Source organism: Felis catus, chromosome B1 (assembly GCF_018350175.1).
Source record: "Felis catus isolate Fca126 chromosome B1, F.catus_Fca126_mat1.0, whole genome shotgun sequence".
In the NCBI taxonomy this organism is placed as follows: domain Eukaryota; kingdom Metazoa; phylum Chordata; class Mammalia; order Carnivora; family Felidae; genus Felis; species Felis catus.
This window is the reverse complement of record NC_058371.1, coordinates 31,613,171-31,625,534: the sequence shown is the minus strand read 5'-3', so window position 1 is coordinate 31,625,534 and position 12,364 is coordinate 31,613,171. Positions and strand designations below refer to the sequence as shown.

The 12,364-nt window shown below is 38.0% G+C and overlaps 1 pseudogene; it reads left to right on the top strand.

Annotated features, from left to right (window-relative positions):
* Window positions 1–1,614: 1,614 nt before the first annotated feature.
* Window positions 1,615–2,505, top strand: LOC123385198 (annotated as a pseudogene).
* The last annotated feature ends 9,859 nt before the right edge of the window (window positions 2,506–12,364 follow it).

The following is a 12,364-nucleotide window of genomic DNA, read 5'->3' as shown; positions in this document are numbered from 1 at the left end:
GGGAGGGCAGAGAAAGAGGAGACACAGAATCCGCAGCAGGCTCCAGGCTCTGAGCTGTCAGCACAGAGCCCGATGCAGGCCTTGAACCCATGAGATCATGAGCTGAGCTGAATTCGGATGCTTAACCGACTAAGCCACCCAGGTGCCCTGAAAGCAGAAATAATTCTTAATTCTTAATTCTTCCCTTTGGCATCACAAGTTCTCCATAACCTGGTCCCTAATTTCCAGTCTTCACAGACATGACCCTTTGCTCAAGCTGGCTCTGTTTCCTCTCTGGTTCCAGAAAAATGCATCCATTGCAACTCTGCTCTGGTTGCCCCCCACCCCCCCAGACTCGGGTCATCCTTCTCTCCCTTATTTGTCCATCCTGACGTTGCTCACATCTTCCAGCTTAACTGCAGCTGCCCCCCCCCCCCCCCCCCCGCTGCCTCCTCTTCTGGCCATCCTGAAATAGGAGTACAGGTCTTTGAATTACGTCTTCTTTAGGAAGAAAATCTGGAGAGACAGAAGCAGAGGTATGGCCAAAAAGGTAGACTTACATTTTTTGTCCATGATGCGATGCCTACTATGACAGGAGACTTACCTTCTTGCTGTAAACACCAATCAGCTGGATAAAATGTATGACAAAGTGTTTTCAGACATTAGCTACTAGGCGGTGCAGGATCATGGTTCCTGATAGGAGACAAATGAGATGAGCCCTAGGATTGCCCTGGGTTTCTACATGGAGACACTTTCTTGGTCATGGGTGCAAGGAAGGGGTACTCAAGCAGAGATAGTCATCTCTTGAGTTGAAGGGAGGCCAGAATATTGGAATTTTCCAGGCAGAGTATCAGCAAGAAGGGAGTTCTTGTCCCAGATAGTGTCCCTCGAGTCCTTTAATTACTTAAATTATATGCTTCTATAGGAAAACACTCCCCATCATCAGGCCAAGAAAACTACAAATCCTAAAACCGAACAATTTCCAGAGCTCACACAGGGCTTGGAATTGCTTGAGTTATGACTAACTGAAAGAGAGAAACCTCTTTGAGCACCTGGATGGTTCACCGGACTCCAGGAGGATCATGCATTACCTAGTAGGTCTAAATTACTCCTAGCTGACTTCTTTTAATAAAGTTTAAAAACAAGCCTCGAAAGGTTAATAGCTGTTTACCTCTCTGCCAAAAGTAACTTCAACACCCTTTAAAGCAAGAGAACAAAATTCGGACATTAGACAACCTAATATTCACAATGAGTAGGGTATTGTCAGGGTTAAGTAGTCAGAGTTCAACCAGAGAAGAATGAATAGGGGACTATCATCTCTCTATTATCTATCTATCTATCCACATATCAATCTATCTATCCATCCTTCTTCCATCTATCCATCTGTCTATCATCTATCTAGTTGACCCTTGAACAATATGGGTTTGAACTGCATGGGTCCACTTCTACCCAGATTTTTTTTTATAAGTACAGTACATGATTATAAATGTAGTTTCTCTTCCTTATGATTTCCTTAATAACGCTTTCTTTTCTTTAGCTTACTTTATTGTAAGAATATTGTATATAACATATACAAAATACGTGTTCATCGGCTGTTTATATTATCGGTAAGGCTTCCAGTCAACTGTGGGCTATTAGTAGTTAAGTTTTGGGGGAGTCAAAAGTTTTATACAGACTTTTGACCCACAGGGAGTTGACGCCTCTAACACCTGTGTTGTTCAAGGCTCAGTGTATAAGAAATATATATGTGTGCCTTTCAGCTGGAACCACCATCTTCCAATAATTTGCCAAAATGACCAACATAAAGGGAAAGAGGAAAGGCACTTGCTCTCTGGACCTTTCAGAAAACATGGAATTGTTCCTTCTGCCACATACATGCAAATCTACAAAAAGATGATATTGTAGACATTGACCGAATGGGCGCTGTTCAAAAAGGAATGTTCCAAGGGGCGCCTAGGTGGCGCAGTCGGTTAAGCGCCGACTTCAGCCAGGTCACGATCTCGCGGTCCGTGAGTTCGAGCCCCGCGTCAGGCTCTGGGCTGATGGCTCGGAGCCTGGAGCCTGTTTCCGATTCTGTGTCTCCCTCTCTCTCTGCCCCTCCCCCGTTCATGCTCTGTCTCTCTCTGTCCCAAAAATAAATAAAAACGTTGGAAAAAAAAAAAAAAAAAAAAAAAGGAATGTTCCACAAATGTTACCACGGCAAAACTGGAAGGATCTACAGTGTTACCCAGCATGCTGTTGACATTGTTGAAAGCAAATTAAGGGCAAGATTCTTGCCAAGAGAATTAATGTACGTATTAAGCATATTAAGCACTCATAGAGCCGAGATTGCTTCCTGAAGTGTGTGAAGGGAAATTCTCAGAAAAAGAGGGCTGCCAAAGAGAAAGATACTTGGGTTCAACTGAGGGGCCAGCCTGCTTCACCCAGAGAAGCACACTTTGTGAGAACCGAAGGAAGGGAGCCTGAGTTGCTGGAACCCATTCCCTATGAATTCATGGCATGATCAATGTGAAAAAAAAACAAACAAACCAAACCAACCAAACAAACAAACAAAAAAACCCCCCTCAAGACTGTAATAAAAAGAAAAGGAAAAAGAAAAACAAGAAATGTGTGTGTGTGTGGATTTATTAGAAGAGGGCTTACACAATTATGGGAGTTGGTTCAACAAACTTGAAGTCTGTAGTGCAGTCAAGAAGAAGATCATGGCAGGCTGAAAGCAAGAGGAGGAAGAAAACAACACAGCACTTTCAGACCCAGTTGTTGTTTGGAGTCTCTGAGTTCAGGGAGGTCTGAACCCTCTTTTTTTTTTTTTTTAATTTTTTACAGAGCGCGAGCAGGGGAGGAACAGAAACAGAAGGAGACACAGAATCCGAAGCAGGCTCCAGGCTCTGAGATGTCAGCACAGAGCTCGACATGGGGCTCGAACCCACGAACTGAGAGATCATGACCCGAGCCCAAGTCGGACACTTAACCTACTGAGCCACCCAGGTGCCACCCCCCCCTTTTTTTTAATGTTTATTTATTTTTGAAGGAGAGACAGAGCTTGAGCGGGGAAGGGGCAGAGAGAGAGGGAGACATAGAATCCAAAATGGGCTCCAGGCTCTGAGCTGTCAGCACAAAGCCTTATGCTGGACTCGAACTCACGAGCTTTGAGGTCATGACCTGAGCCAAAGTCGGACGCTTAACCGACTGACCCACCCAAGCGCCCCCATCTGGGTCCTCTTTTAAAGGCTTCCAAATGATAAAGTCAGGCCCATTTTATTAACTTAAAGACAACTGAATATGGACTTGAATTGCATCTGCAAAATTCCTTCAAAACAGCACCTAGATGTGTGTTTGATTGAATAATGTGGAGAAGGTGTGTGTATGTCTTACATAATCGTTGCTACTTCCCTTTTATTCTCCATCTTCCAGGAGAGAATATGCCTTGTACCTTAACCTAATTGGAAACATACTCGAAAAATAATTCTGGAGACTATAGTTCAGCTTAGCCAACTTGACATATCACAAAGCCATCTTCAGCATCCATTAAAAAAAAAATACTAGAGGGGTGCCTGGGTGGCGCAGTCGGTTAAGCGTCCGACTTCAGCCAGGTCACGATCTCGCGGTCCGTGAGTTCGAGCCCCGCGTCGGGCTCTGGGCTGATGGCTCAGAGCCTGGAGCCTGTTTCCGATTCTGTGTCTCCCTCTCTCTCTGCCCCTCCCCCATTCATGCTCTGTCTCTCTCTGTCCCAAAAATAAATAAACGTTGAAAAAAAAAATTAAAAAAAAAAAAAAAAATACTAGACATTCAATGAAGCAGGAAAATGGGACCCATAACCAGGAGAGAAATATAAATAGATCTAGATATTACAGAAATTGTGGAATTAATAGAAAAGGACTTTTAAAACTCCATAATAATCATACTTGAGATTTTTAAGGAGTACTTGGCTGGCTCAGTTGGTAGAGCATGTGATTCTTGATCTCAGGGGTCAGGAGTTCAAGCCCCACATTGGGAGCAGAGATTACTTAAAAAGTAAATAAATAAAACCACATTATTAGAAAAAATAATTTAAAGGAAAACCTGAAGTTCATGAGATAAAAAGAAGCCATTAAAGGAACCAAATGGGACATCTAGAGCAGAAAATTAAATATCCAACATGAAAAATTTACCACATGGGCCTAAATATAGATTGGAGACTGCAGAAGAAAAAAATAAAAAACTTGCAGACATAGTAGTAGAAACTTTCAAAGTTGAAGCATGGAGAGGAAAAAAAGGCTGACAAAAGGAACAGAGTCTCAGTCACTGTTAGGACAATATCCAGCGGCCCAACACGGGCAGCCGGAGTTCTGAAAAGACAGTAGAATCAGAAAAATGGTTTGAAAAAACAGTCAAAAAATTTCCAAACTTCAAAGAAGCTCAACAAACACCAAGCAGAATAAATGCCACATTAAAGCACATCATAATCTAAATGATGAAAACCAGGAAGGAAAAGAAAATCTTAAAGAAACCAGAGGGAAAAAAATGCATTAGATACAGGAGAACAAAAATGAGATCTATCACAGTATTTTTGTCAATAAAACTGCAAACCAGAAGATAAAGGAATGGCTTTAGTGGGCTACAATAAAATAGACAAACAAACAAACAAACAAACAAACCCTTGAATTCTATATTGAGTCAAAATATTCTAAAAAAGAATAGATAAAGTCAAGACATTTTCATATAAACAAGCTAAGATAATTCATTGCCAATAGACTAGCACTAAAGAAATCGTTTCCTCAGGCTGAAAGAAAATGATATTAGATGGAAACTCAGCTATATGCACACAAAAAAATGAAGAGTGCTAAAAATATTAAATGTGAGTAAATCTAAGACGTTTGTCCTAGTTTTTAAATCTGCTTAAAAGAAAATTGAACCCAGAAGACTTTTGTTTTCAACCAAGATGGAATAATAGGGATTGGAGGTTTTTTTTTTTTTTTGGTCAGAAACAACCAGAAGCAAAAAAAAAAAAAAAAAAAAAAAAAAAAAAGAAATAACACTTCATAGGATATTGACACTCAGGCATCAAAGGCTAGTGTTCCCTGAGAATCAGGAAACAAATGAAGTGATGCCCATAGATGTCACTTCATTGCCTGAGGAAAATTTGATTGTAGGGCAGGGAGAGGGAACCCAAGTAAAGCTTGGTGAGCTCCTGAGTTACATATATGGAGCTGGGAACACAAGGAGAATTCATAGAATTCATAAGCCAGAGTATTGGAGATAAGAGACCTTTCACACAGTGAGAATTCCAGAGATCTGCAGAAGGTTCCCCTAAAAGATCCAGCTAAGTATTGATTAGCTCATCTGTGTGAAGAAACTATCTAATGCTGAGAAAAGAATCACTTAAAAGAATTAGTCAGAACAGTCCTTGGTATTCATACCAGGCCCAGGAATCGTGCCTGTTCCCACAAGCCGGAATAGAAAGTCTCTTAATTCATGGGGCCTTAAGTAGAGTACTTGGAGATTTTGCCTCAGTACTGGAATAAAATTAGACTCAGATTAAATTCTATTCCAGTGTTGCCTAACAACGCTTAAAAGCAAAAGTCAAAAGGATAAAGCTATTACCAAGTAACTTGCCCATATCCCAGAACAAAGCTCAAGAATATTTATAAGATTTAAAAAAAATTAGCCGGCAGGCAAAATTCACAATGTCTGGCAAAACTTACCAGACATGCACAGAAACAGAAGTATGCGACTCATAATGAAAAGAAAATAAATTGAAAGTGACCCAGAAATGACTCAGAAGATAGAATTAGTAGAAGAGACCATTAAAACAATTATTAGGACTGTATTCCATATGTTTAAGAAGCTAGAAGAAAGATTAAGCATGATAAGTAGACCTATACAAAAAAGGCCCAAATTAAAATTGTACAGTTGGAAAACTAGAAATAAACTGAAATAAACAATATACTGAAAGAGATCAGAAAAGATTAGCAATTGCAGAAGAAAAGATTAAGAACTAGAAGACATAGCAAGAAGAAACCAAAAACAAAAAGTCCAAAAAAATAAAAAAGACAGAGCCACAGTGAGTTGGGGCACAATTTTATGTGGCCTAAAATACATGAGATTGGAGTTACCAAAGGGAGGAGGAAACCAACAAAATAGCTGAAGAAATAATGGTCAAAGTCTTTCCAAATGTGATGAAAGCTATATACTCATAGCTAGATCAAGGACATTTAATGAACTCCAAGTAGAAGAAATATGAAGAAACTACACCAAGGCACATAATAATAAAATTGCTTAATACCAGAGATAAAGATAAAAATCTTAAAAGTAGCCATAGATAAAGGACACATTATATATAAAAGAACAAAGGTAAGGATGCCAACAACTTTCCCATTGGAAACCAAAAGCTAGAATTTAGAAGAGCAACATTTTTAAAGTGCTGGGAAAAAAAAAAAAAAAAAAAAAAACTCAGCCTAGAATTTGTCACTCAGCATAAATATCTTTCAAAAAAGAATGTGAAATAAAGACACTTTTAGATATTCAGACATATAAAAACTGAAAGAACTCATCCAGTCAACTGGCACAGTGAGAAATGTTAAAGGAAGTCCTTCAAGCAGAAGTAAAATGATACAAGATGAAAACTTGGATCTATACCAAGGAATGAAGAACACTGGTTGTGGCAACTACATAAAGACATATGTTACATGTTTTAATTGTTTAAATTGCTTTAACAATAATTTAATGTTTAAACCAAAAATAATAATGTATTTTGGGCTTATAACACGTGTAGTAGTAAAATGTATGACAATAGCACAAAGCCAAGGGAGGGGGGAATGGCAGTGCACTAATGTAAGATATTTATACTGTATGTGAAATGATACAACATCACTTGAAGTTAGGCTGTGGTAAAAATAACCACTAAAAGAATGCAACAAATAGTTATATTTAATAAGCCAACAAAAGAAATAAAATGAATCGTTAAAAAATACTCAATCCAAAAGAGGACAGAAAAAGAGGGAAAAAAGAACAGAAAACATATGGTCAAATAAACATCATACAGCAATACTAAGAATCACACTAAATGTCAATGGTTTAAACAGCTAATTAAAAGGCTGAGATTGTTAGCTTAAGATCAAACTACCTGCTATCTACAAGTAACATACATTAAATTAAAAAGATGTAATAGACCATAAGTGAAAGGATTGGAAAAATAATACTATGCTAACACGAGTCAAAGAAGGCTGGAGACAAAGCAGATTTCACAGCAAAGAATACTGCCTGAAATAAAGACAGTAATTTCAAAATGATAAAGGGGTCAAGTAATCAAGAAGACAACATTCCTATGTTTTTATGAACCTACTAACAGAGCCACAAAATACACAGAGCAAAATTGATAGAACCACAGAGAGAAATAAACAGATTCACAACTCCAGTCAAAGATTGAAAACTTTTTCAAAAAATTCATTTAAAAAGTAGATTTAAATTCAGTAAGGCTAGAGAAGACTTGAACAATATAGACTTACCTGACTTAATTGACATTTAGAGAACACTCAGTGAGTGCTGAATTCACATTATTTTTAGGTACATATGAAACATTTATACATTATGGGACGTATAACTAATCTCAATAAAGCTGAAAAGATTCTACCATCATTTTTATTTATTTTATTTTTTAAGTAATCTCTATGGCCAACACAGGGTGCAAATTCATGACCCTGAGATCAAGAGTCAAGTGCTCTACTGATGAAGCCAGCCAAGTACCCCTGAAAAGATTCTAAATAACCAAAAAGGAATTCAATTATAAACCCAAACCAGAAAATATCTCAAAAGATACATAAATATTTGTAAATGAAATAACACACTTCTAAATAGGCCATGGGTCCAAGCAAAAGTCAAAAAGGAAACTAGAAAATTATTTTGAACTGAATGGCATTCAAAATACGACATATCAAAATTTGTGAGTGAGCAGAAAAGAAAGAAAAGAAGTTAGTAAAATCAGAGTGGAAATAAGTGGAAAAGGAAGTAGAAAAACATTAGGGAAAATATATATGACTAAAAGCTGGTTTTTTGAGAACAGCAATAAAATTGATAAATCTCTTGCTAGATTGGTCAGGAAGAGGGAAGACACAATCAACGAGAGAGAAGAAAAAGAGGTGATTTCACAGATACTAAAAGGACAATAAAGAGTATTATGAAAAATTTGTAACAGTAAATTCACAACTTCTATAAAACCCCAAAATTCCACAAGAAGACAGAGATAACCTATGTAGCCTTACATATATTAAAGGAATTGAATTTGTAGTTAAAACCTTTCTTACATGTTTTCATAAAGAAAACTCCAGTCCCAGAAGGATTAACTGGTGAATTCTAACTTAAGGAAGAAATAATGCCAAATCCAACCAACTTCTTCCAGAAAACTCAAAAGGAGGGAATAGTTGTCAATTCCTGCTATAAGGTCAGCATTGCTGTTGTTTCAAAACCAGACAAAGAAATTACAAAAGGCAAAACTAATGACCAGTATTCCTCATACACATAGGTGAGGAAATTCTTAAAATTTAGCTTGAAAATCCAATTCAAAAATGTGTAAGATTTATAAAAAGTCCAGTGTGCCACAACCAAATGAGATTTATTCCGGGAATGCAAGGTTGGTTTAAAACTTGCAAATCATTTAAAGCAACTCCCCCCATAAATAGACTAAAAAAGAATACCATACGCTTATCTCAATAGATACAAATGACAAAATCCAACATTCCTTAGTGTTACAAACTTCCTCAAAGTGATAGTGTATGGAGCTAGTTTTCTGTTGATGTGTAGCAAATTAGCACAAACTCAGAAACTTAAAATGCCACCATTTATTACCCAACACTCTGTAGATCAGAAGTCAGAGGGGCGTCTGGGTGGGTCTGTCAGTTAAGCATCCACCTTTGCCTCAGGTCCTGATCTCGCGTTCGTGAGTTCGAGCCCCACATTGGGCTCACTGCTGTCCGGACAGAGCCCACTTCAGACCTTCTGTCCTCTCTCTCTGCCCCTCTCTTGCCCTCTCACTCACTCTCTTTCTCTCTCTCTCAAAAATAAACATTAAAAAAAAAAAAAAAAGAAGAAGTCAGAGCGGGCTGGCATAGATTCTCTGTTCAGAATCTCACATTCACAGTATTGGCTGGGCAGGGTCTCATCTGGAGGCCCTGAGGAAGAATCTACTCACTTTCAAGCTCATTCAGGTTGTTGGCAGAACCCAGTTTTAAATTTTAGGTTATAGGTATGAGATTTATGTTTCTGGTAGCCTGGGTCTGCCATCAACTTCCCAGGGCCCACATTTCTTCTCAATGGCCCCTTCCATCTTCAAAGCAGCAATCATGTGTCAAGTTCTCCCTCATACTTTGGATCTGTCTGACTTCCCTTTCTATCAACCACAGAAAGGTATCTGACTTTTTAAAAATATATATATATTTTTTGTTTTTAGAGCAGCTTTAGGTTCACAGCAAAATTGAAGGGAGGATACAGAGATTTCCCATATATCCCCTGCCCCACACAGGCACAGCGTCTCCCGTTTTCAACATCTCCTACCAGAGCATCTCCTATCAACAGCCCCTACCATTATCTACATTCCCTACATTTGTTACAAGTGATGAATCTGTATTGGCACATCATTAGTCCATTGTTTACCTTATACTCTTGATGTTGTACATTCCATGTGTGTGAACAAATGTGTAATGATATGTATCCATCATTATAATATCATACAGAATATTCTCACTGCCCCAAAAAAGTCCTCTGTTCTCTGCTAATTTATCCCTCCCCTTCACCCTAACCCCAGGCAAATACTGTTGTCTTTTTTAAAATGGTTTCCATAGTTATGTATCTAAGAATGTCACATTGTTGGAATCATACAATAAGTAGCCTTTCCAAATTGGCTTCTTTCACTTAGTAATATGCATTCAAAACTTACTCCATGTCTTTTTCAAGGTTTGGAGAGCTTGTTTCTTTTTAGCACTGAATAATATTCCATTGTCTGGATGTACTACGGTTTATTTACACCTTCACTTACGGAAGGATATCTTGGTAGTTTCTAAGTTTGAGCAATTATGGATAAAGCTGTTATAAACATCTGTGGGCAGGTTTTTGTGTGGACATAAGTTGTCAACTCCTTTGGGTAAATACCAAAGAGTGCAATTGCTGGATCATATGTTAAGAGTATGTTTAGTTTTGTAAGAAACTGCTAAACTGTCTTCCAAGGAGACTGCACCATTTTGCATTGCCCTCAACAATAAAAGTGAGTTTCTGTTGCTCCATATCCTTCTGAGCATTTGTTATTATTAGTGTTCCTAATAATAGGATTTAGGCCATTCTAATGGATGTGTAATGGAATCTCGTCATTTTAATTTTCATTTCCCTGATGACATGATGTGCAACATTGTTTTACGTGCTTGTCATCTGTATATCTTCTATGATGAAGTGTCTGTTAAGGTCTTTGACCCATGGACGTCTCTAATTTTAAGGGCTCCTGTGATTATTAGATAAGCCCACAGATAATCTCCCTCTTAAGGTCAACTGTGCCATATAACATAACAACACACAACAACACACAACAACACATAACAAACATAGCAACACATAACAACACATAACAACACATAACAACACATAACAACACATAACAACACATAACAACACATAACAACACATAACATAACATAACATAACATAACATAACATAACATAACTGTGGGAGGGATATCTTATCCTATTCACAGGTTCCAGGGCATGGGAGTAAATGAAGACTATCCAAATGAGAACAAACAAAAGCTACTTCTTTAGCACTTGCAAGGGAGGCAGACACTATCATTTGCATTTAGCAAACACTCAAAGTCAGGCTGGGGAGGTGGAAGGCTTTGTAGTGGAAAAAGAGAAGGCTTAGGGTATGTCCTGGTTGGACAAACTGTAGGAAAACTGGAAGTGGGCTAAATAGAAGCAGGACATGTTAGGGGAGCACATTTGGCTTTCTGTTATTCTTTTTTTTTTTTAAGTTTATTTATTTATTTTGAGAGAAAGAGAGTGGGCGAGGGGCAGAGAGTGAGAATCCCAGCACCGTACCCTATGTGGAGTTTGAACTCACAAACTGTGAAGTCATGACCTGAGCGGAGACCAAGAGTCAGATGCTTAACCAACTGAGCCACCCAGGTGCCCCTCTCTTACTGTTCTTAAGCTGGAAGTGGGAAATAATTAGGGAAGCTGGCAGTTATTGGCCAAGGGCTGACTGGGGCTAGTTGCTGCAGAAGTTGTGGGTCAGAGTTCTACTTTTATACATGGTCTGACCATTGTCAGTTTGTATATTCAATTTTTCAAAGGATTAGGAGGACTGTCTATCTTTGGGGAACCATTTTTAGACATTCTACCTACTGTCGGTATCTATGAAAAACCAACAACTAATATCAAGCTTAATGGTAAAAGATTGAACGCTTTCCCCTTAATATCAGGAACAAGACAAGAATGTTTATTCTCTCCACCACTATTCAATAGGATACTGTAGATTCTAGCCTGTGCCATAAGGCAAGAAAAAGAAATAAATGATATCCAGATTGGAAAGAAGGAAGTGAAACAATCTTTAATCTAAGATGACATGATCTTTTCTGTAAAAAAAATCCCATGAAATCTTTAAGAAAGCTACTACAGCTGATAAGTGAGTTCAGCAAGGTTGCAGGACACAGATCAATATATAAAAATTAATTGTGTTTCTATATACTAGCAACAAACAAATTAAAAGACAATATGAATTACAATAGCATTAAAAACTGAAATACTTAGGAATATATTTGACAAACTCTACATAAGACATCTCAAAACTACAAAACATTGCTATAAAAATTAAATATGACCTAGTAAATGAAGAGCTTTATCATATTAATTGATCAGAAGGTTAACTATTATGATTTCAATTATTGCCAAATTGATGTATAGATTAAAGGCAATCCAAACAGAATTTCAGACGGCTTTTTTGCTAGAGATTGAAAAGCTTGTTTTAAAATTCACATGGAAATGAAAAAAAAAAAAAGGGGGGGCGCCTGGGTGGCGCAGTCGGTTAAGCGTCCGACTTCAGCCAGGTCACGATCTCGCGCTCCGTGAGTTCGAGCCCCGCGTCAGGCTCTGGGCTGATGGCTCAGAGCCTGGAGCCTGTTTCCGATTCTGTGTCTCCCTCTCTCTCTGCCCCTCCCCCGTTCATGCTCTGTCTCTCTCTGTCCCAAAAATAAATAAACGTTGAAAAAAAAATTAAAAAAAAAATAAATAAAATTCACATGGAAATGCAAAAGACCATGAATAGCTAAAACAACTTTGAAAAAGAACAAAGTTGGAAACTTTACTCGATTTCAAGACATTGTATTGCTGTTGTTTTTTAAATTTTTTAGTGTTTATTTCTTTTTGAGTG